This window comes from Notolepis coatsorum, assembly GCF_963971535.1.
Source record: "Notolepis coatsorum genome assembly, chromosome: 3".
Lineage (NCBI taxonomy): Eukaryota > Metazoa > Chordata > Actinopteri > Aulopiformes > Paralepididae > Notolepis > Notolepis coatsorum.
This window is the reverse complement of record NC_140167.1, coordinates 149,721,876-149,744,749: the sequence shown is the minus strand read 5'-3', so window position 1 is coordinate 149,744,749 and position 22,874 is coordinate 149,721,876. Positions and strand designations below refer to the sequence as shown.

The 22,874-nt window shown below is 46.1% G+C and overlaps 1 protein-coding gene across 1 annotated transcript in view; it reads left to right on the top strand.

The window, feature by feature from the left end:
• Positions 1-22,874, top strand: part of erbb4b (erb-b2 receptor tyrosine kinase 4b) — a gene marked incomplete at both ends in the record, with an annotated part of 1,077,000 nt that overhangs the window by 935,085 nt on the left and 119,041 nt on the right. The gene's annotated exons all lie outside the window — the stretch shown is intronic.

Here is a 22,874-nt window from a genome sequence, read left to right as displayed (position 1 = left end):
CCCGATGAAGAGTCCGTTACAGTAGTCCAGTCTTGAGGAGATAAAGGCATGGACAAGCTTCTCTGTATCTGACAGGGTTAGAATGGGACGGAGTTTTGATATGTTTTTTAGGTGATAGAATGAGGTCTTGCAGAGGTGTTTTATGTGGGTGTTGAAGGTCAGGTGGGGGTCAAATCGAACCCCCAGATTTGTGACTGAGGGGGAGAGGGGGATTACCTGGCCGTCAAAGGTGAGATGGGATATGGATGAAGACTGAACCTGGTGGGGGGTGCCAATTAGGAGTGCCTCGGTTTTCTTGCTGTTTAGTTGGCGGAAGTTGCTGTTCATCCATGCCTTTATCTCCCCAAGACAGGTGGTGAGGCATGACAGAGCTGCAGAGGGTTTGGGGCCGTTTTTATGTAGAGTTGTGTGTCATCGGCATAACAGTGGAAAGACATTCCATGTCTGCCGATGACACGACCGAGGGGGAGCATGTAGGTGATGAATAGAATGGGACCAAGAACCGACCCCTGCGGAACACCACAGGTGACCTCGAGCAGCCTGGACTTGTGTCCTCCCAGTGAGACATATTCTGTCCTGCCTAAGAGGTAGGACTGGAACCACTGTAGTGCATGGCTCGACAGTCCAACAGTGTTGTGGAGGCGCTCCAGGAGGATGGTATAAAGACACTATGGTCAGGCACTCTACTACTGGCCCCTGAGCAGCTAACACTGGAGCGGTTAAAGCTGAGGTGCCTTGCTCAAGGGCACAGCAAGCAAGCACGTGCACACATAGAGCCCAACGGGTGCACAAGCACCTGCCCTTTTGTGCCTCATAAAAAAGTGCCCTTTTTATGCCAATTAGGCTCAACCATATGGATAAAAGTTCCCATATTATGTGCATTGCACAAACTAAAAACAGATATTACATTACATTACACAAACTAAAAACAGATATAACATTACATTACACAAACTAAAAACAGATATTACATTACATTACACAAACTAAAAACAGATATTACATTACATTACACAAACTAAAAACAGATATTACATCAGGCAAGTTGGAACAGGGGGTGCGGCGGGTGCGGCAGCACCCCCTAGTGGCAGCTTCAGTTACTGCACAAAAGTAAAAACTGTATTTTTATATACTGTAACCAGTGGTGCAGTCGTAATATGGGCCAAGGCCAAACGCCACGTGCATGCGCGCTCCCGCGCACGCGCATACATGTTCCCTCGGTTGCGCACAGAACAGATGATACAACTTGTCTCATCCTTCCAGTCGGGAGATCAAGCAACCCCCCACCTACAGGGCTTGTATTTGGTTGTCGGTATCCTATTATTATGCAAAGTCTCTAGGTGATAAGTGCCGGCGGCCGGGGTATACGGGCCAATGAGTCATTTCTGTGTTGTCGCGCCGTATACCGCGGCCGGCACTTATCACATAGACTTTGCATAATAATAGGATGCGCCAGGGGCGGACCTAGCACATTTGGCGCCCTAGGCGAGATTCACCACTGCGCAGTTTTGGCGCACCCCTCTATATCTGCAACCATTATTTTTACATAAAAAAAAATCTAACATAAGGGAAAATGAGCCAAAAATCTAAAACGGTCGGTCGGTCTGAGCTCCCCCCCCCCCCCCCCCCCCCGCGTGAATATTAAAGGCAACCAACTTGCGTTCGGCTTTTCTCTGATTGCTCGCGCCCCCCCGCCCCCACTCGCAGGCAAGCGCAGCCGTCCCACGTCCCAAATGAAATCCAAGGAGCAAGCGCGGCAGCGCGGGCAACCAACTTGTGTGTTGGGCTGCTGTTCCAACGCACTTGTGTTGGGCTGCGGTAGCAGTGGAGCGCTGCTGACTGATTATTATGTTTCACGTTTTTAACAACCAACGGTAGATTCACTCGTCACTGTACATGTATAAACAAAGCCCATACTGTGTTAGGACTATAAACACTGTTAGGACTATATGGTCTGACTCTTAATAATAAACACTGTTACAGTGTTAGGACTATCTCGATCCACGCGTCACTACTGTAACTAGAAACTCTGGGTGTCACTGTACATCAGTGTGGAACTGTAAGCTGTAACGTTATTTCGCGTTTTTAACGTCAGCGGGGCGATGCGGTGGTTTGTCCCCGGCTTCCGTGCACCGCCGCCGGCTCTACTCGGTCCAGCTCCAGCAGCAGCGACCGTGCTCCGTTGTAGAACGAAGCCCTTCAATGACAGAGCTCTCATATTTTGCGAATGCATAAACTATATCTTAAATTATGGCTATGTGTCTAATATGGCTGTCGCTTATCAATGACTTCGCGACAGCCATATTAGACACATCGCCATAATTTAAGATATAGTTTATGCATTCACAAATATGAGAGCTCTGTCATTGAAGTGGGTGGTGGCAGCATTACTAACAGTAGCGATTTGTATTGTTTTGTCATGACCAAACATAATCCCAACATAGATAGGAGGTGTACTGTATGTCAAATGTCGGTCATGTGGTGGAAGAGTTTAGTACAGTCACACAACAGAACACCGCTGGTTCGACCAGCGCTTCTGCCACGCGTCTCTCTTGCCGCAAGGGCGTGTGCTAGTGGATTGATTGATTGGCCGTGTGGCCAATCAGAGAAACGCTGAACGAAAAGCTGAACACAAGTTGGTTGCCTTTAATATTCACGCCCCCCCCCCCCCCCCCCAAAATCAAAACATCGCCGTGCTACCAACCAGTTAACCCTTTTCACTGCAACAATACACCGAAGGTTAACCCTTTCACGACCGTCGGTTGTGTGATAGTAAAGGGTTAACCCTCCGTCATGTGTGGCAGTGAAAGGGTTAACAGTTATACAGTAAAGTACTGCACCTATAATTTTTACAAGCAAGAACAAGAGCTAAGAATAAATGTAAAATGCACACTAAAGAATTAAAACAAATAAACAACTTAGCTAACACACAATAATAATAATAATAATAATAATAATAATAATAATAATAATAATAATAATAATAATAATAATAATAATAATAATAATAATAATAATAATAATAATAATAATAATAATAATAATAATAATAATAATAATAATAATAATAATAATAATAATAATAATAATAATAATAATAATAACAAACAATAAAATAACGTGCAAATTTGCTTTACAAGAAAATTATGTATTGTAAAATATGTTACACATATATAATCAAAATATAATATGCTAAATAAACAAACAAATAAAAAAAAATTACAAATTCACTTTGTCTAAAGAACTATTTACATTCCACTCCCTATCATCACACTTCAAGGTTAGCCTGTAGCTCCTACTGGTTTCCATTTACAGTGCAATCCTTCTGGCCTTCCTCGCTGCAAAGTCATCAATCACATCAAATTGTCCAACTCCTGAGCCAGCTCCTTCCCATCCAAATCAGATTGCCCTCCATGGTTTAAGGTGTGTACAAGTGCCTCTGCTTGCTTCATCAGCTCTTGGTGTGGCAGGTCTTGGAAGTTGTACAAAATTGCATACCTTTCACTTTGGCATGTTTCTCGTCTTCTTCTTTTCTTCTCTTTTTAAACTGGATGGCCGGATGGCTTTTGCCTCTTCATAGTTCTCTAACGTTAGTCTTTCTTTCCTCAACGCTCAATTCTATAAACACTTGACCGATACCCATCAATGCACAGCGCTCTCTAGCATGTTCTGACTGTGAACACCTAAAGCTGAGGCTCAGACCGACCGACCGTTTTAGATTTTTGGCTCATTTTCCCTTATGTTAGAATTTTTTTAATGTAAAAATAATGGTTGCAGATCTAGAGTGGGGCGCCAAAACTGCACAGAAAGAAATACAAAAATAAATAAATAAAAAACAAATAATTTTTTTCTTTTTCTTTTGGGCGCCCCCCTCTGGGTGGCGCTCTAGGCGACCGCCTATATCGCCTGTAGGAAGGTCCGCCCTTCTGCCTCAGTGACGAAGCCCAAACGTCGTTTGACCGCATATGCCCAGCACTGCACCCCTGACTGTAACAATATAAGTTATAAGTTGATCCTGCTCAAAGCACTTGACTTCACCATTACACTGACAAATACGTTAATTCTTGTTAGATTGCCCGACTGTATTATTTTCCTCGCTGTGTGGAATACAGTTGCGTCTGAGGGGAGTGGCCGCTGGCTGACAGTGCTCCCTGCTGTCTCGGGTGTCGGAGAGGAGACGCACAGATGAGAGAGATGAGAATGAATGAATGAAAACTTTATTTAACAGATTGCAGAATGGGTACAATACAGTACGGCTCAATACACACAATTAAGGGGATGCAGACCAGAGAAAGACGTTTGTCTTGTTTACATCAGGGTCCCCCATTTTCAATTCATAGACGCACCAAAATCCATTGCGGGGTGAAAATTTGCCGCAAAACATTAATATCTTTGGAACCGTTTGTGTTCAATTGTATCTGACTCGGGAGATGATCTTCTCTCGTCACAATTGAAATTGTATTTCTCCGTCGAGCAAAAGCTGGCTGGCAGTCTCATTGAATAATATACGCACTCCGAAAGTCTATAAACTTGTGCATAACGGAGCAGAGGTCCCCAACCATCGGGTCGCGGACCGATGTAATATAAAACACTTAATTAGCCGTGCATTGGTAATACAATTGGTATCAGCTGTGTAATGTCTTAATTTAGGCACGACAGTGTCGTTGTAGGAGATGCATTCAATCTAACATTGAAGCTAACCAATATATAGAAATGTGTCATACAGACTTGGAGATGGAGCCAAGTGAGGTATTCAGAAGTTCAAGTGAGGTGTGTTTGTTTTTATTTCTTCAGGCTTGAAAAGTCAAAATAAAACAATTATTATGTTCTTCTCATTTGCCTCACGTCTCACGTAATTTTCAGTTAAAGGGTCATTAGAAATAACTTATTTCAAAGCCATTCTAAACAACGAACGTTCCTCACACGGCGTTCTGAAAAAAAAATCTCAGATAGGCCGCACCCCCTGCCGATTTAAAGTTCCGACGTGCCTGTATTATATTACATTACACAAACTAAAAACAGATATTACATTACATTACATTACACAAACTAAAAACAGATATTACATTACATTACACAAACTAAAAACAGATATTACATTACATTACACAAACTAAAAACAGATATTACATTACATTACACAAACTAAAAACAGATACATTACATTACACAAACTAAAAACAGATATTACATTACATTACACAAACTAAAAACCGATATTGTCTGAATTACTAGAAGAAAGAAATGCACCACCTTTGGCTGATAGTAATTTATTAATTTCTTAGGATTTCTTTTGGTCTAATAAATGTTTAAGGTTCTTAGATGGATCCCCTGCTGCCTCCTCCTCCTCTTCCTCATCCTCTTCCTCATATTCCTCTTCCTCCCCCTCCTCCTCTTCCTCATCTTCCTCATCCTCCTCCTCCTCCTCCTCATCTTCCTCCTCTTCCTCCTCCTCCTCCTCCAACTCTTCCTCATCTTCCCCCTCCTCCTCCTAATCCTCCTCCTCCTCCTCCTACTCTTCCTCCTCCTCCTCCTCCTCCTCCTGCTCATCCTGCTCCTCCTCCTCCTCCTCCTCCTCCTCCTCCTCCTCATCCTCCTCCTCCACGGGGAGCAGCGTACTGGCTCATGTTAAATGGCAGGCCATGCATTATGCAGCAGCTTACGCCACAGCGCTGGAGCTTTATGTCCTCGGCTGCAGTCCACCTGTCGCTGCTCTGGTCGTAGTGCTCCACCTTGCTGATGTCATTGTAGCCTCCGACCACGAAGAGCAGGTCGTCCAGCACCGCGATGCCAAAGAAGCAGTGGGGGGTGATCATGATGGGCAGGGCGCTCCAGGAGTCAGTCAAGGGGCTGTAGGCCTCCGCGCTACGCAGGGCAATTCCAGGGTCCCTGCACCCTCCCACCTGAGGACAGGACACATGAGAGGAATGTTTTAGTGTGTGGCTCAGGCAGGCAGGCAGGTAGGCAGACACTGTATTAATCCACTTAGGGAAATGAGGGCATCACAGAAGCATTGCAAGTCAAATGATACATATTGTAGCTAAGGGGCTACACAACCCTGACTGTATTTAAATGTTAGATTAAACCACTACGAAAGAATATTAATTAGCCAGACATTATAGGTACACAAAATGGCGGACACTCTATTAACTGCGAGGGGACAGTGATACAAGTTGAACAATCACTTTAATAGTAATAGAAAGCATACATATTATATAACACCGATTTCCTTTAATACGTTAATGTCAATGCAACAATGTCAGAGGTAACGATAGTCCTGAACTACGAGTACTCGACCATTGATGCTTGGAATGGAGGGAGAAGAAGCGAGCAGCACGGGGAAAGCAAGGGTGGAGACCGTAATTCTCTGGAGCTCCTACTCCAGAGAGCTGCAGACAAACTTGGGATAATCCTGTCGTCGCTGGTGAGGAGGGTCTCGTACGGACCGGGTTCCTGTATTCCTAGCGCCCGATGGCAGGATTAATAGCTATTAGTCCAAAAGCCCATTGGCATGGTTGATAGCTAGTTAGCCCTTGTGTACTTAGGCTAACCCGCATGGAGTCTTCAATAGGTAGTTAAATCCAGAACGCCGCTGGGTTCAACTACTGTATAAGTCTCTCAACGTTACTTCGCTCGCACAAGTCACTATACTTTGCCAATAGTGGCTCGACAATATTATGGGGTATCTAATTAGCTGTACAGCTCTCTGTCAAGATACGTTGCTTGTCGTCCTGTTACTGCTACCAAACGTTTCTTCTATAACACACACTCTGTCTTAGTTACCTGTGGAATGAGTCTGTTCATCCCCACAGATCAATATGCTCTCTCTCTCACTTTGCCCAGGCATGTTTCAAGAACCCTGCGCATGCGCTCACGCTGTCTACGGCGTTAAGAATGGAACATGTACAAATAAGCGAATGATGAATACTGGTAGGTAAACAGATGACGTGAAATATATATCTTATATATATAAACAATATATAAGTTATACAAAATAATAAACGCAGACTCTATGTGTTAATCTGGACCTTCAGAACACATATCTATAGAAATATCTAGTATAAAGCATTTGTCTCCGTGTGCACCTACCGCATAGACTTGTCCTCTATACGCAGCGACTCCCACTGCGCCACGCCTGCTGCTCATGGGGGCGATCAGAGTCCACTGGTCGGTGTCTGGGCTGTAGCACTCAGCTGTGAACAGACACTCCTCCCCGTTGAAGCCACCACAGATGTAAACCTGTAATAAGAAAGAATATTCTAATTTAGTTTATATATTCCATTTGATTTCATTCTACTTTAATTGTCTGTTAATGTTGATGCACCAAAGGACCCAGACACATCTTTTGTATGTGCAAGCTTACTTGGCAATACAGACATTTATGATTTCTGATCTAACGTTCCTTGTGTTCATCTAGCACCCTGTGTCCCTCAGTTCCACCCACCTTGCCCTGGAGGGCTGCTGCCCCGGCGCCGCTCCTGCGCTCCAGCATGGGTGAGATCAGTGTCCACTGGTCGGTTTCAGGCTCGTAGCGCTCGGCGGTGTTCAGCGCGTGTCCGTCCTCCCCTCCCATGGCATAGATACAGCCGTCCAACGCGACCATGCTGAGGTGACAGCGGCGTGAGTGCATGGGAGCCGCCTGCAGCCAGCTGCGAGTGACAGGGTTGAACCTGCGCACACTTCTGAGATGCTGCCCACCGCCATAGCCGCCGACGCAGTAGACCAGACCGTGGAGAAAAGCGGTGGCGTGGGCGGCCCGGGGACTCTCCCCCTCAACGCTCACGTCCATCCATCCACCGGCTCGGATGTTGTAAGCCTCCATGCTACCCCGGCCTCCGATGGCCAATAGGACCTCCTGGGGCCGGCGTGGGCGGGTCAGGGGGTTTGGGAGCCTGTCGGAGCCAGGGGGGTTCAGGACGCTGAGGATGAGGGCCCTGCAGTCGTGGCTGTCCCTCACCACAGGGTTGTTCTGGACGTTGTTCAGCAAGTAGTCAGGCCTCATCAAGCCCATGCGAACCTGGGAAGAGACAAGCAGACAGCGGGTACAACTTAGACATCGGTTGTAGAAGGTTTCTGTTGCTAGGGAACAGTTTGGACCCAAATGTTTGAGAACCACTGTACTAGTGTTGTTTTAATGTAATGCACACTAATACAATTCTTTTTTTTTCTTTTTTTTATAAATGTTTTTCTTATATTTTATTTTCATACATAAAACAGAACATAACAGTACAATAATAATAATAATAATAATAATAATAATAATAATAATAATAATAATAATAATAATAATAATAATAATAATAATAATAATAATAATAATAATAATAATAATAATAATAATAATAATAATAATAATAATAATAATAATAATAATAATAATAATAATAATTGTTGTGAAGGATCAGATTAAACCGAATATGTATATTTATTTATATATATATATTTAATTGTATTTGTATATCGTTTGATATCCCCTGTATATTCCTTGTACAATATGCATTGAATATCCCCGTTTCTACTAAACAGCCCATAATAGTTTCATTCTACCATTGGACTAGAACCTGGCGCCAGGTTGCCATACCCCTAGGTTCAAGTTCAATCGTGCCGCCTAACATGTCGAGGCAGCCCCCGGTTCCGCGCAGTAATATGCCGGGCGAAATACGTGTGGTACTATTTGTTCATAGCGCATATATATATGACGCTCGTAAAGTAGAACTTTCTTTTAGTCCAGTTCTTTACCCTCCAACAGAGTGACAGACGCAAAAGCCTCCCCACGAAGCACGTGCGGTGTAGTAGGGCCTACTTGGCCCAGAATAGGCATTGAGATATCGTGTAGATTAATAGTTGAATGGTCATAGTTTGGCACCATACCGTCGAGTTGGACGTATTCTATTAAGCTAATAATAGTCTATTTATGTATGGTGCATCGTTCGGTTCGAGTTCTACAGTTATCAGTACCCCCATCGTTCCTGGCGTTATCTGGACGCTTATCCAGGCTGGTCAGACCCCTAGTGGTGATTGCATCCGAGGAGCTCCGGGTCAAGAGCGACTGGACCTGTATATTGGATTACTCTACCCGACGACGGCGAGCCTTCCACGACTCTTGGATTATGCTTTATGTACTTTGATTATTCCATGGATAAAGGCCAACACTGTCGAGTGTTGGAATTACCCCCCGGAGAGGACTACAGGTGAGGCGGCGCTCTACACGTGAGGTCGCACCACGTCTCTCCGTTGTGGACCGGCAGATACCGTTCCACAGAGGGTCCAGCTGTATTCGTCTACGGCCCGAGGTTCTGTGGGCACTGGGTCTAAGACTTTGGATTCTCCCAAGATACCGTCGGCCAGATGGGATACCGCCAGCGACTTCTCTAACCCCCCCCTCCTACTGTCTTACAACCAGCGGGACCCCCCCCCCCTTAGTGTATCCAGCTATAATTATTTAAGTACTATCGCTATCGTTTCCTAAATATTCCAGGTTGTATACTTACTCCCTGCGCAACCAGAGATTGGACATTCAATGTTGATTTACCTACGAATACTCATTTGCCATAAAAGTGCATACTTAACATTTCAAATCATAAATGTAATTAAGTGAATATTGTGTACACCCTTTGCTGTATTAAATATTCGATTTGGTCCATTTGTGTTGGTTCGTTTCATCAGGTGGGAAAGTGTTCATCATACTTATATCTTGTACTGGGTGGCCAGAAGTTAAAGTACATGAGGTAGTGGTATTAAATATCATATCTAACAATACAGTCAGGGAATTGTACCCCTCAGCTACAATTGGTCCTTCGAGCCGGAGGGTAACTAGTGTAATATTAATATAGTGTTATTAATATCGAAATGGCCTATGATGAACACTCCACGAAACGATCATCCTAACCTAGAACGCCCGCGGCGCAGACGACAGACACCTCAGTACTTAGAGGCTTACACTGTCAGTCAACTACCTAGCCTTCGACAAACGGTAAACGTAGTAAAAGTAGAAAGTAAAATTATGTCTGACCTTAACGACCAGGTTTCCCCGACCACAGAGGCCCTAGTAGGTCCTAATGTAACTGACCAAGCCCACGGTGGAGACCAGGAGGGAATTGACATGCCTTTACACCCCGCCACTACTAAAGAAGTAGTCCCCGACACGCCCCGGGAGGAAGACAACCCTACAGAGAGAGAACTCTGCACGGAAGAAGAAGAGGAGAGCGCAGAGGAACTAGAGCTCCAGGACTCCCCAACGAGTACCCCAACGAGTACCCCCAGGAGCGGTTCACGCAGGAGCGGCTCACCTCCACTACCACCTTCCCCCAGCGAAGCGGAGAGGATACTACAACAGGCGTTCCTCGTCAGCCTGACAGCCTCTACCGAACGCGATCGGCTCCAAGCACAGACGCTTAGCGAGCGCGAACGTCTCCAAGCCCAGGCGACCAGCGAGCGCGAACACCTCCAAGCACAGCAACGGAGCGAAGAACAGCGCACAAGTCTGGAGATGAGACGCTTCCAGATGGAAGAGAATATGGCAAGAGACCGCGCCGACGCCCAGCGCACCGCTGCCGGTGCCCAAAGAGACGCAGAGCGCGACAGACTACAAGCGCAACTGATAGAGCAGCTGATCAAAAGGACAACTCCCTCTCCCTCCGCCAGGGGCTCAAGGAACTCGTCGAGACAGCAGTCAAGAGCAGCGTCACCGCAACGAGCAAGCGACCCTGAACTTGACCAACAGACTTAGTCTAAACCCCCCGCAGACCCCCTTCCCATACCGGTCCAAGCGAGACCCAGCTACAAGGAAGGAGCGGCCTACACTGCGGAGAAGCTAAATAAACGATTACAAGATCTGGAAGATTTGATAGAAGAAGAAGAGGGAGAAGAGGAGAACCAAGCTTGACGACAGCACAGTACTCCACCGGACCAGGAGGTCCCATACAGTCCAGGCTATACCCCAGCGGCGCTGCGCTACAGACCCCCGACTCTATTTACGGGTGAGCACGACGCACGACCAGCCCCGAGGAACAGTACCTGGACCAGCGGGCCATGGTACCCTGCCAGTACCGGCCCACAGCGAGGCGCAAGAGGGGACTCGCCCAGGAGGTCTCTCCCCCAACGCTCGCCGATGTATTCGCCATCCACGGCGTCATACAACGCCACGCCATCAATCCCAGACTTCGCCTATGAGAGTCGAGCACAGTACACGGAGCTCCGGATGTGCTTAGAGACAATGCTGGCGGATGTCATTGATGAACGCCACAAGTATGCAATATTATTGAAGCACCTGAAAGTACAGTGAGCACACAATATAGCGCTAGCCTATGCTACCTCCTCGACCCCATACACAGCGGCCCTTGCAGCGCTGGATCAAAGATATGGACGTATATGGGATTACGTAATCCAGGAGATAAGGCATATTGACCGCCTACCCCCAGCCACAGACAATCGCTCACTAGATGACCTGTCAATCAAAGTGCAGTCCCTGGTGGGGATGCTGGGAGCTCAACGGGAGAAGGGCAGGCATGAGCTGTACGCCAACTCTAACGTTGAGAGGATTTTGGAGAAGCTGCCACCCGCAAGACAGGAGCGCTTTCGGCGGCAGAGGGACTACCGAGATCCCGACGGCCCCGAGCCATCCCTCCTTGATCTGGCCGACTTCCTGGCGAGAGAGGTCAGCAGCTTACGACTGGACACCTTCGGGCGGAGCACGCCAAGCTCCAGAGAGGGACCCAGGAGAATAAATGATGGAAGAAGATCGGTGACTGTCATGCACCAATCAGAGTCAGTACCGAGCAGTAAGAGTCACAGCACCCCCTCGAGGAAGGAGAAGTGGAAGATAGCGTGTCCCTACTGTGAGAAAGAACACTGGCTGTCACAATGTGACAGATTCACAAAGATGAATGCAGAAGAAGTGAGCCAATGGATAAAGTCCAACCGGCGCTGTTATCGATGTGCGCGGCCCCACATGGCAGCCGAATGCCGCCTAAAGAAAAGGTGCAGCCGGTGCGATGGAGCCCATCTAGATATACTACACGATAGTAACGGAAGACGGCCTACACCTGCACCACGGAGCGGCACCAAGGCAAGTGTCATGTACATTGACCCCGCCAGCAGCAACGGAGCTCAAGTGCTCTTAAAGGTAGTCCGTGTGACATTGAGCTACCAGAATAAAGTCATGGACACTTACGCCGTCCTTGATGACGGGTCAGAGAAGACCCTTCTGCTCGCCTCCGCTGCGACTCAACTGGGACTGCGGGGGAGCAAGAACGAAATGACGATTCGGACAATAAGAAGAGACTTAAAGACGATAAAGGGCGAGAATGTCTCCCTCACTATCGCAGCCAACGGGCAGCCAGAGCGACGGTACAAGATCACAAATGCTTTCACCAGCCAAGAAATAGGACTCTCGCAGTACACCTACCCTGTCACCAAGTTGATGGATAAATATGTGCACCTGCGCCAATTACCTATCCCGCTCATAAACGGCGCTACCCCGACCCTGTTGATAGGCTCCGACCATGCAGAACTCATAGTCCAGATTGACCGGGTCCATACCGGTCCCCGAGGCTGTCCTGCAGCCGTCGAGACCCGCTTAGGATGGACATTACAAGGCCCCCTCGCTAAATCTCTCAACCGAACCGCAGCCACTAGCTGCTTCCACTCCCGAACGACAGAAGAAGACACCACTCTCCTGCAGCATGTCGAGAGGCTATGGACCCTAGAGACAATGCCCTTTAAGAACGAAAAGAAAGACATTCGCTCTAAAGAAGACATTTACGCCATCCACCTACTCGAGCAGGGGACAAAGAGAGTCACAGTCGGCGGAGTGATGAGATACGCAACTCCACTCCTGAGGAGAGAGGGAATGCCCCCCTTTCACGCAAAGAAAGACGCCACGGAGCGCTATCTACTGAACACAGAGCGGCGCCTAGCCAAAGACCCCGCTCAACAGAGTGTGTACCGAGCTGAGATTGAGAAGCTAATCACAGCGGGACACGTAACAAAGATTGACATTAAAGAGGCCGATCAGACGACCGAATCATGGTACGTGCCGCATCACAAGGTCCATCACAATGGCAAGGATCGCATTGTGTTTAACTGCAGCTACCAGATCGGATCCCAAAATCTGAATAAAGAGCTCTTGCCCGGCCCCACACTCGGCCCCTCCCTACTAGGCGTGCTACTGCGCTTCCGCCAGGACAAGGTGGCTATAAGCGGGGATATCAAAGGGATGTTCTTGCAAGTGAGACTAGTAGAGGAGGACAAGCCTCTGCTACGGTTCCTATGGAGAGAGAAGATCGGAGATGAGAACCCATCCATCTACCAGTGGGAAGTACTCCCCTTCGGAACCACATGCAGCCCGTGCTGTGCTACATTTGCACTACAGAAACACGTCACAGAGGACCCAGCAGCAGATGAAGAGGTCCAACACAGTGTGAAGAACAGTTTCTACGTAGACAACTGTCTACAAAGCGTCTCGACTCAAGAAGAAGCCGAGGCTCTCCTAATCAAGTTACGCGCCTCCCTAATCAAAGGAGGCTTTGATCTCAGGCAGTGGGCCAGCAGTGACCCGCACGTATTGCGCAGCCTCTCCTCCGCAGACAAGGCTGCCAGCAGCGAGACCTGGATGGCGACAATCCCAGGAGAAGCCCAAGAAATGACACTAGGATTAGTCTGGCGCTTCAAAACAGACTCGCTCCACTATAGACACAAACCCTTGGCTCCAGAGCAAGGAAGGTCGGCGGCGATACCGACCACCAGACGGAGTGTGTACAGAACACTCGCCAGACAATATGACCCGCTGGGATGTATTCTACCTTACACCACCAGGGCAAAGATGATTGTACGAGCACTATGGGACAAGGACCAGGGCTGGGACGACCCAATACCCGCACACCTTGCCTCAACATGGAGAGAGTGGGAGACGGAACTCCGCTCACTCCCAGGTGTCAACATACGCCGCAGCTACTTCCCCTCCACATTGAGGCCAGAGACATGCGAGATTGAGCTACACGTCTTCAGCGATGCCTCCGAAGTAGCCTACGGATCGGTTGCTTATTTGCGTGCCCAAGAGATGGGAGGAGAGATACACACTGCTTTCATACTGGCCCGCTCAAGGATAGCCCCACGTAAGCAACAATCTATCCCACGTCTAGAGCTCTGCGCAGCCCTCGCAGGAGCGCATCTAGCCACGTTAATCCAACGTGAACTCACCATTCCGGTGCATAGAACAATCTTGTGGTCAGATTCCACGACAGTACTCACATGGATTAAGTCTGATTCATGCAGATACAAAGTCTTCGTGGGAGTCAGAGTCACCGAGATTCAGGAACTAACAGAAGAAGCAAGCTGGAGATATGTGGATACCAAACACAACCCAGCTGACGTCATCACCCGGGGAATGTCCCTGGATGACCTAACCCGTCACAACATCTACAGTGACGGACCAGCATTCCTCCAGCTCCCGGAAGGAGATTGGCCTACGCCCACCCCGAGGGAAGCAAGTAGAGAGGAGGCTGAGAACAAGAAGCCTATGTTCTGTGGACTGAGCACTGTCGCCTCCACAGACCCGAACATAGATGACTGCATTACCCTAGAGAGTGCGCAACAAAGGACATTCCTGCGGCACCACCCAGAGATTCAGTCCACCACTGACATGTCAGCAGCTGACTACGAAGAAGCAGAACTTCTTCTACTACAACGAGCCCAGAGAGACTCGTTCCCCGATGAGCTAGACTGTCTACAGGGAGGAAACCCCGTCCCATCAGACAGCAGACTGATTCACCTGGCACCAGAGAGTGACGCACATAATCTCATCAGAGTGGGTGGTCGCCTGCGGAGAGCCCCCGATCTACCAGATGACATTAAGCACCCGATCGTCTTGAACAGCCGACACAAGGTCACAGAGCTGATCATAAAGAAATACGACGAGGATGTGCACCACGCCGGAGCAGAGAGAGTCTTCGCGGAGATCAGACGTCGTTATTGGATATTACAAGGGAGAGAAGCAGTCCGGCGCTTCCAGCGAACCTGTCTAGACTGCCGTAAGTGGCGCGCGCACAGCATACCACGGATGGCTGACCTACCCCCCTGTCGCCTCCAAATCGGCGACAAGCCATTCCACTCCACAGGCATGGACTGTTTTGGCCCGTTGTATATAAAAAGAGGAAGAGGCACCGAGAAGCGGTGGGGTATTGTATTCAAATCCATGACCACCAGAGCGATACATATCGAGCTCCTTCCGACCATGAGCACAGACTCATTCCTTATGGCCTTCCGGAGATTCATATCACGGAAAGGACAACCGTCTACATTGTTGTCTGATCACGGGACCAACTTCAAAGGCGGAGAAAGAGAGCTGAGAGAGAGCTTCCAAGCTATGGGCCCAGAACTTAAGACCCACCTCGCTCCAGCCCAGGTTGACTTCCAGTTTAATCCCCCGAACGCACCCCACTTCGGTGGAACCTGGGAACGAGAAGTACGTTCTATAAAGACAGCCCTGTATGCCGTACTCGGAGCCCAGACTGTGGCAGAGGAAGTCCTAATGACAGTCCTCACGGAGATCGAGGGAGTATTGAACTCCAAACCCCTCGGTTACGTCTCCAGTGATGTAGCAGATGTCGACCCAGTCACCCCCAACACACTCCTAATGGGGCGGCTGGACCCCGCGCTACCCCAGACAATGTACAGGCCTGAAGAAGCGAACGGCCGAAGAATGTGGAGGTACAGCCAAGTACTAGCTGACAAGTTTTGGAGCAGCTTCCTACTTCACTACCTACCGTCTCTACAGACCCGCCAGAAGTGGGTAAAAGAGAGAGACAACTTGACAGAAGGAACAGTCGTCATGATAGTTGACCAGTCACTCCCCAGAGCTATGTGGCCGGCTGGCCGCGTAAGCAAAGTGATCACCGGTGCCGATGGCAAGGTCCGAGCAGCTGAAGTACTCGTCCAAGGGCGCACCTACACACGGCCCGTGGCGAGGCTCATAGAACTGCCCCGACTCCCAGATACTATCGATGATGACCATGACCCTATGACTTTGTGAGTTGACTGACCTTACAGCGGACCTTGAGTGGAAGACAGTGCGGTTAATCTGTCTCTGCTTAGCTAATTAGGTGGGACTAATTAGGGGGCGGCTGTTGTGAAGGATCAGATTAAACCGAATATGTATATTTATTTATATATATATATTTAATTGTATTTGTATATCGTTTGATATCCCCTGTATATTCCTTGTACAATATGCATTGAATATCCCCGTTTCTACTAAACAGCCCATAATAGTTTCATTCTACCATTGGACTAGAACCTGGTGCCAGGTTGCCATACCCCTAGGTTCAAGTTCAATCGTGCCGCCTAACATGTCGAGGCAGCCCCCGGTTCCGCGCAGTAATATGCCGGGCGAAATACGTGTGGTACTATTTGTTCATAGCGCATATATATATGACGCTCGTAAAGTAGAACTTTCTTTTAGTCCAGTTCTTTACCCTCCAACAGAGTGACAGACGCAAAAGCCTCCCCACGAAGCACGTGCGGTGTAGTAGGGCCTACTTGGCCCAGAATAGGCATTGAGATATCGTGTAGATTAATAGTTGAATGGTCATAGTTTGGCACCATACCGTCGAGTTGGACGTATTCTATTAAGCTAATAATAGTCTATTTATGTATGGTGCATCGTTCGGTTCGAGTTCTACAGTTATCAGTACCCCCATCGTTCCTGACGTTATCTGGATGCTTATCCAGGCTGGTCAGACCCCTAGTGGTGATTGCATCCAAGGAGCTCCGGGTCAAGAGCGACTGGACCTGTATATTGGATTACTCTACCCGACGACGGCGAGCCTTCCACGGCTCTTGGATTATGCTTTATGTACTTTGATTATTCCATGGATAAAGGCCAACACTGTCGAGTGTTGGAATTACCCCCCGGAGAGGACTACAGGTGAGGCGGCGCTCTACACGTGAGGTCGCACCACGTCTCTCCGTTGTGGACCGGCAGATACCGCTCCACAGAGGGTCCAGCTGTATTCGTCTACGGCCCGAGGTTCTGTGGGCACTGGGTCTAAGACTTTGGATTCTCCCAAGATACCGTCGGCCAGATGGGATACCGCCAGCGACTTCTCTAACCCCCCCCTCCTACTGTCTTACAACCAGCGGGACCCCCCCCCCCCTTAGTGTATCCAGCTATAATTATTTAAGTACTATCGCTATCGTTTCCTAAATATTCCAGGTTGTATACTTACTCCCTGCGCAACCAGAGATTGGACATTCAATGTTGATTTACCTACGAATACTCATTTGCCATAAAAGTGCATACTTAACATTTCAAATCATAAATGTAATTAAGTGAATATTGTGTACACCCTTTGCTGTATTAAATATTCGATTTGGTCCATTTGTGTTGGTTCGTTTCATCAGGTGGGAAAGTGTTCATCATACTTATATCTTGTACTGGGTGGCCAGAAGTTAAAGTACATGAGGTAGTGGTATTAAATATCATATCTAACAATACAGTCAGGGAATTGTACCCCTCAGCTACAATAATAATAATAATAATAATAATAATAATAATAATAATAATAATAATAATAATAATAATAATAATAATAATAATAATAATAATAATAATAATAATAATAATAATAACAATGACAACAGCGACAACAACAATAATAACAGTAACATGAATCATAATGACCTTGACAAGAGACAGACAAACAAGAAAAAGTAAAATAATAAAAATGTAATTAAAAATAATGTGGCTCAGGCACTAGCAACCATGTTTGTGTATCCGTAATACAATTAGTTACCTTGGGCAGCAGCAAAGGGATGTGTGTTTTACGCTCCTCACAGGAGTGGTCGATCCAACGGAGGACGGCCTTGAACACCGTCTCCTCGCTCTTCACGTTCAGGTCATCCCTCTCGATGATGTCCACCAGTTGCTGCGGGGACAGCCTCACAAACTCCTGTGAGACATGCAACATCTCCTCAAAGTGGCACACGATGAAGAGATGGGCCTTGCGCCTCAGGTCAGGGCAGTAGTAGATGTCCGCAAACATCCAGATGCCGACACAGTTTTCCAGAGACAGCTGGCCTTCTAGGAAGTCAGAGCACGCTCCTACTATGCCAGTGACAAGAAGCTGGTCTGCAGCCACCAGAAGCTCTTCCACGTTCTCTGCTGTCACCAGCACAAAGCGTGTGTAGGCGTACTCTATGATGAGCTGCATCATACCCGGGGACACCCCAGGGATAGTGTAGACTGCTTTCTCTGAGTCGCTCCAGCGAGTGAAGAGGGCTCTGTGGGACGCAGAGTATAGATATATCTGATGAGTAAACAGTAAGCAACATTCTGTCCTGTGTAGTAATCAGAGCATGTGAGCGGAGCGGAGCGGTGGATTTTGAAGTGAGCGTGGAGTGGGCTTTAAAATGGGTCAGAGCGACTCCGGAGTGAGAGCTCTCCTCCGCTCCGAGCCGCTCCCAGCCGCTCAGTGCACACGATCACACAGAAACTGATGTAATATACATGTAGTACAATGCCAAAGCAATAGGTGGCGATGTACAAGCATGAAGGCCATTTTCAACCAATGAGAAGGGTGAACCGTCACTACACATCCTGCTAAGACCAAAGTAGATTCCGCCATCTTTAAATCACCTCGGGACCTCGGGCGAACGCAACATTTATTTTCAGTGAGAAACAAACAAAGTGCAATAAAAAAAAAGGATACATTCACTGTGTTCTGCCTCATTTATTGATGAAACGAAACCAACATCAACACAATGTACCACCAAGAGCAGAGAGTTTAGTCTCTCAAGAAAGCGAGAGACCTAAGCTAACGCTGTTGTTGTTAGCTTACATGCTAACGTGAATGGGATCGGCCATAGCATTGCGGCTAGGCTAGCTACCATAGCATAGTACAGCTAGTTGAATGGATAAACGTTATTTAACATTGCAGAATGGGTACGATACAATACGGCTCAATACAAACAGTTGTTAAGGGGCCCAGGGGGTGCAGAGTCATCAACACAATGTACCACCAAGAGCGGAGTTTAGTCTCACAAAAAGCGAGAGACTAAAGCTAACGCTGTTGTTGTTAGCTTACATGCTAACGTGAATGGGATACAAGACAATACGGTTCAATACAAACAATTGTTAAGGGGCCCAGGGGGTGCAGACATGAGCAAATGAGAGCGGAACCAGACGTCTAGAGTGAAGAGCGGTAGTAATTAGGGCTGACCCCTATTAGTCGAATAGTCGACTAATCGGTCGAAAGGAGCCGTAGTCGACTGCCAACCTCTTAGAAGCGTGGCTAACGCTAATGGCACGCACACCAGAGGCCAACTGCCTAAGAAAACAGGCACAGAGGCACTGAAAGAGGATTTCACCCATCTAATGAACACACTAGACTAGACAAATATCAAGATGTGTCCATCAGTGGACCAATTGCATGCTTTTGCAGAGGACAAGAAGCCTTCAGTCGACTCCTTCAGACATTAAGCACCCCCCCACAGCCCAAATGGAATGATACAAAAATATATTATACTTTTTTTTTTTTTTAGATAGCCGACTAATAGTCGACTAATGGCACATTTTGGCCAATCATAGTCGACTATCCAAATCCTTAGTCGGGGACAGCCCTAGGAAAGACTCAGAAGAAGCTTCTATCCCCAGGCCATCAGGCTGCTAAACTAACAATAATCACTATGCAACAACCATCAAATGCACACAGCACACACACCCACACGCACACACTCACTCAAACAAACAACACACTGCAGCACCCACTCTCCACACTTTAGATCACACAAACACACTTACACTTTATATTTATTGATAAAGGATTTGCACTACAACTCGTACACCTACTGTGAATTGTACCTAAATTGCACCTCGTCCCATTTCTCCATTTCTGCCTTGCACTATATAGTATTGTATATTATTAGTACACTGCACAGTATTGTATATTGTATGGTAACTACGTCTATTCTGCATCGAACATTGTACATATGTCTAAACTGAACACTGTGACCTCATTTTTTTTACTTCTAATTTTACTATGTTATTTTATTTCATACTTATCTTGTCTTGCACAGTCTCTGGAGCGCAACAGTAAGAAGCATTTTGTATAAAAGTATTCTGTACTTCTGTATGACAACTATTAAAGAAACTTGAAACTTGAACTTGAAACTAGTAGTAATATATTTTCACTGTAGAAGATAGGGTCTTAGCACAGTAGAAGTATAGTATCTTTTTACAGTAGAAGTACAGTATAGTATCTGTTTACAGTAGAAGTACAGTATAGTATCTGTTTACAGTAGAAGTACAGTATAGTATCTGTTTACAGTAGAAGTGCATTATAGTATATTTTTACAGTATAAGTACAGTATAGTATCTGTTTACAGTAGAAGTACAGTATAGTATATGTTTACAGTAGAAGTACAGTATAATATCGGTTTACAGTAGAAGTACAGTATCTGTTTACAGTAGAAGTACAGTATAGTATCTGTTTACAGTAAAAGTATAGTATGGTACTGCCCACTTTGACAACCTAGGATGGCTTAGAGTAGAGTACAGCAACTTGCAATGGGCCTGGTCTACAAGATACACTACACGACCAAGGTACCCATGTACATGTCAAAATACTTCCCAAAGGTCAGTGAATACCACGATCACAACACCAGAATCATGTTAAACCCAGATTCGGCTCAAATAAGGGACTAAACACATTTCGCAATTATGCCACATAAATGTGGAACACCCTACCCAAAGCTGTAAAGGAATGTGGATCACTACCCACTTTCAAAACCACTCTCAAGGGACACCTACGGGAGACTGCAATTCAAAACTGGCCCCTGTAAATATCCTAACCCAACCCCGTCCAATGTACAGTCATTTACCTAGTATGGTTTTGTCAATAGTCCAATGTACAATTTTGCTTGTTTGTACAGTGTCCCCCCCCCCCCCTCAATGTACAGTTTTGCTTGTTTATACAGTGTTTCTCCCCCCCCACCCCAACCACCTCCAATGTAAATGACCCAGTATGGTTGTCAATATCCCAATGTACCCAACCCCCCCCCACACAACCCCACCCAACCTCCTCCAATGTACAGTTTCTACGTCAAATGTATATACTCCCTTTTCTTGACTCCTTCTGTATCACAAACAGTACTGTATTTGCAAATATGGTATGTCATAAATGTATAGATGTAGCAGTACTGACTATCTGTATGTCATGTATGTCATATATGTCCTGATGAATTGAAAATGGGGGACCCTGATGTAAACAAGATGAAAGTCTTTCTCTGGCCTGCATCCCCTTAACAATTGTGTGTATTGAGCTGTACTGTATTGTACCCATTCTGCAATCTGTTAATAAAGTTTTCAATCAATCAATCAATTCAATCAATGGTATCTGTTTACTAACCAAGTTAACCTGAACCAAGCTAACCTGAACCAAGCTAAACTTACCTGAAATAGTAACTGCAGTCACACAGGAGGGCCTTGTGGGCATTCAACTCAGTGCTGTTGACTTTAATAACCACATCACATAACCTTCCCTCCAGATGCAGCTCATTAAGGATTGTACAGGACATTGTTTCCTTTTCCATATGGGGATTTTAAATTGTATCTACAGAATATATTCAAGCTTACAAACAAGTAGCCGGAAACAACAAGTGATATCTTCACTTGGTCTTCTGAGATCTGAGACCTTCTGAGAGAATTTTTAATATACTGTACACAAATGTTCTAGAATGTTCTATTATGACATCATACTGTGACATCACAAATGTTCTAGAATGTTTGATTATGACATCATACTGTGACATCACAAATGTTCTAGAATGTTTGATTATGACATCATACTGTGACATCACAAATGTTCTAGAATGTTTGATTATCATACTGTGACATCACAAATGTTCTAGAATGTTTGATTATGACATCATACTGTGACATCACAAATGTTCTAGAATGTTTGATTATGATCATACTGTGACATCACAAATGTTCTAGAATGTTTGATTATGACATCATACTGTGATATCACAAATGTTCTAGAATGTTTGATTATGACATCATACTGTGACATCACCCATGTTCTAGAATGTTTGATTATGACATCATAATGTGACATCACAACAGAACATGTTTGAGGTCATTTGAATAATATAAATAATATGTTGACATTAAAAAAGAACAAATAAAATGATAAAAAAACTACATAAAACAATGATACAAATTATAATAAAATATTTAAGTAAAATGAATAGAAATAAAGAAAAACAAGACAATGAAATAAAGATAATAATTCATTTAAAAGCTATTTTAAAAAGGTAAGTTTTGAGCAGTGCCAACCGAGTCTGCTGTCCTAACAGACTTGGGGTCTGTAGGGTAAGCACTTATTCCCTCCGCCCTGAACATTTATGGAGATGTATGGGCCTTTTAAGTCAGTGATAAAAGTGTCTTTCAAGGATACGTGAGCTCCTGCACTGATTATTATAGTTCAATATTCAATATTTGATCACCACCCAAAAAGGGCCCCCAAAAATAGCACAGGCCCAGTGCCCTTTTCAGCATTTGAGCACCTGCCCCTCTAAAGTCCTGTGCACGTCCCTGCACACACACACACACACACACACACACACACACACACACACACACACACACACACACACACACACACACACACACACACACACACACACACACACACACACACACACACACACACACACACACACACACACACACACACACACACACACACACACACACACACACACACACACACACACACACACACACACACACACACACACACACACACAGAAAAACCAGCAAACAAACAGATAGATTGGCATCAGGCCTCCAACTCTGATGTTTACTGTTTGCA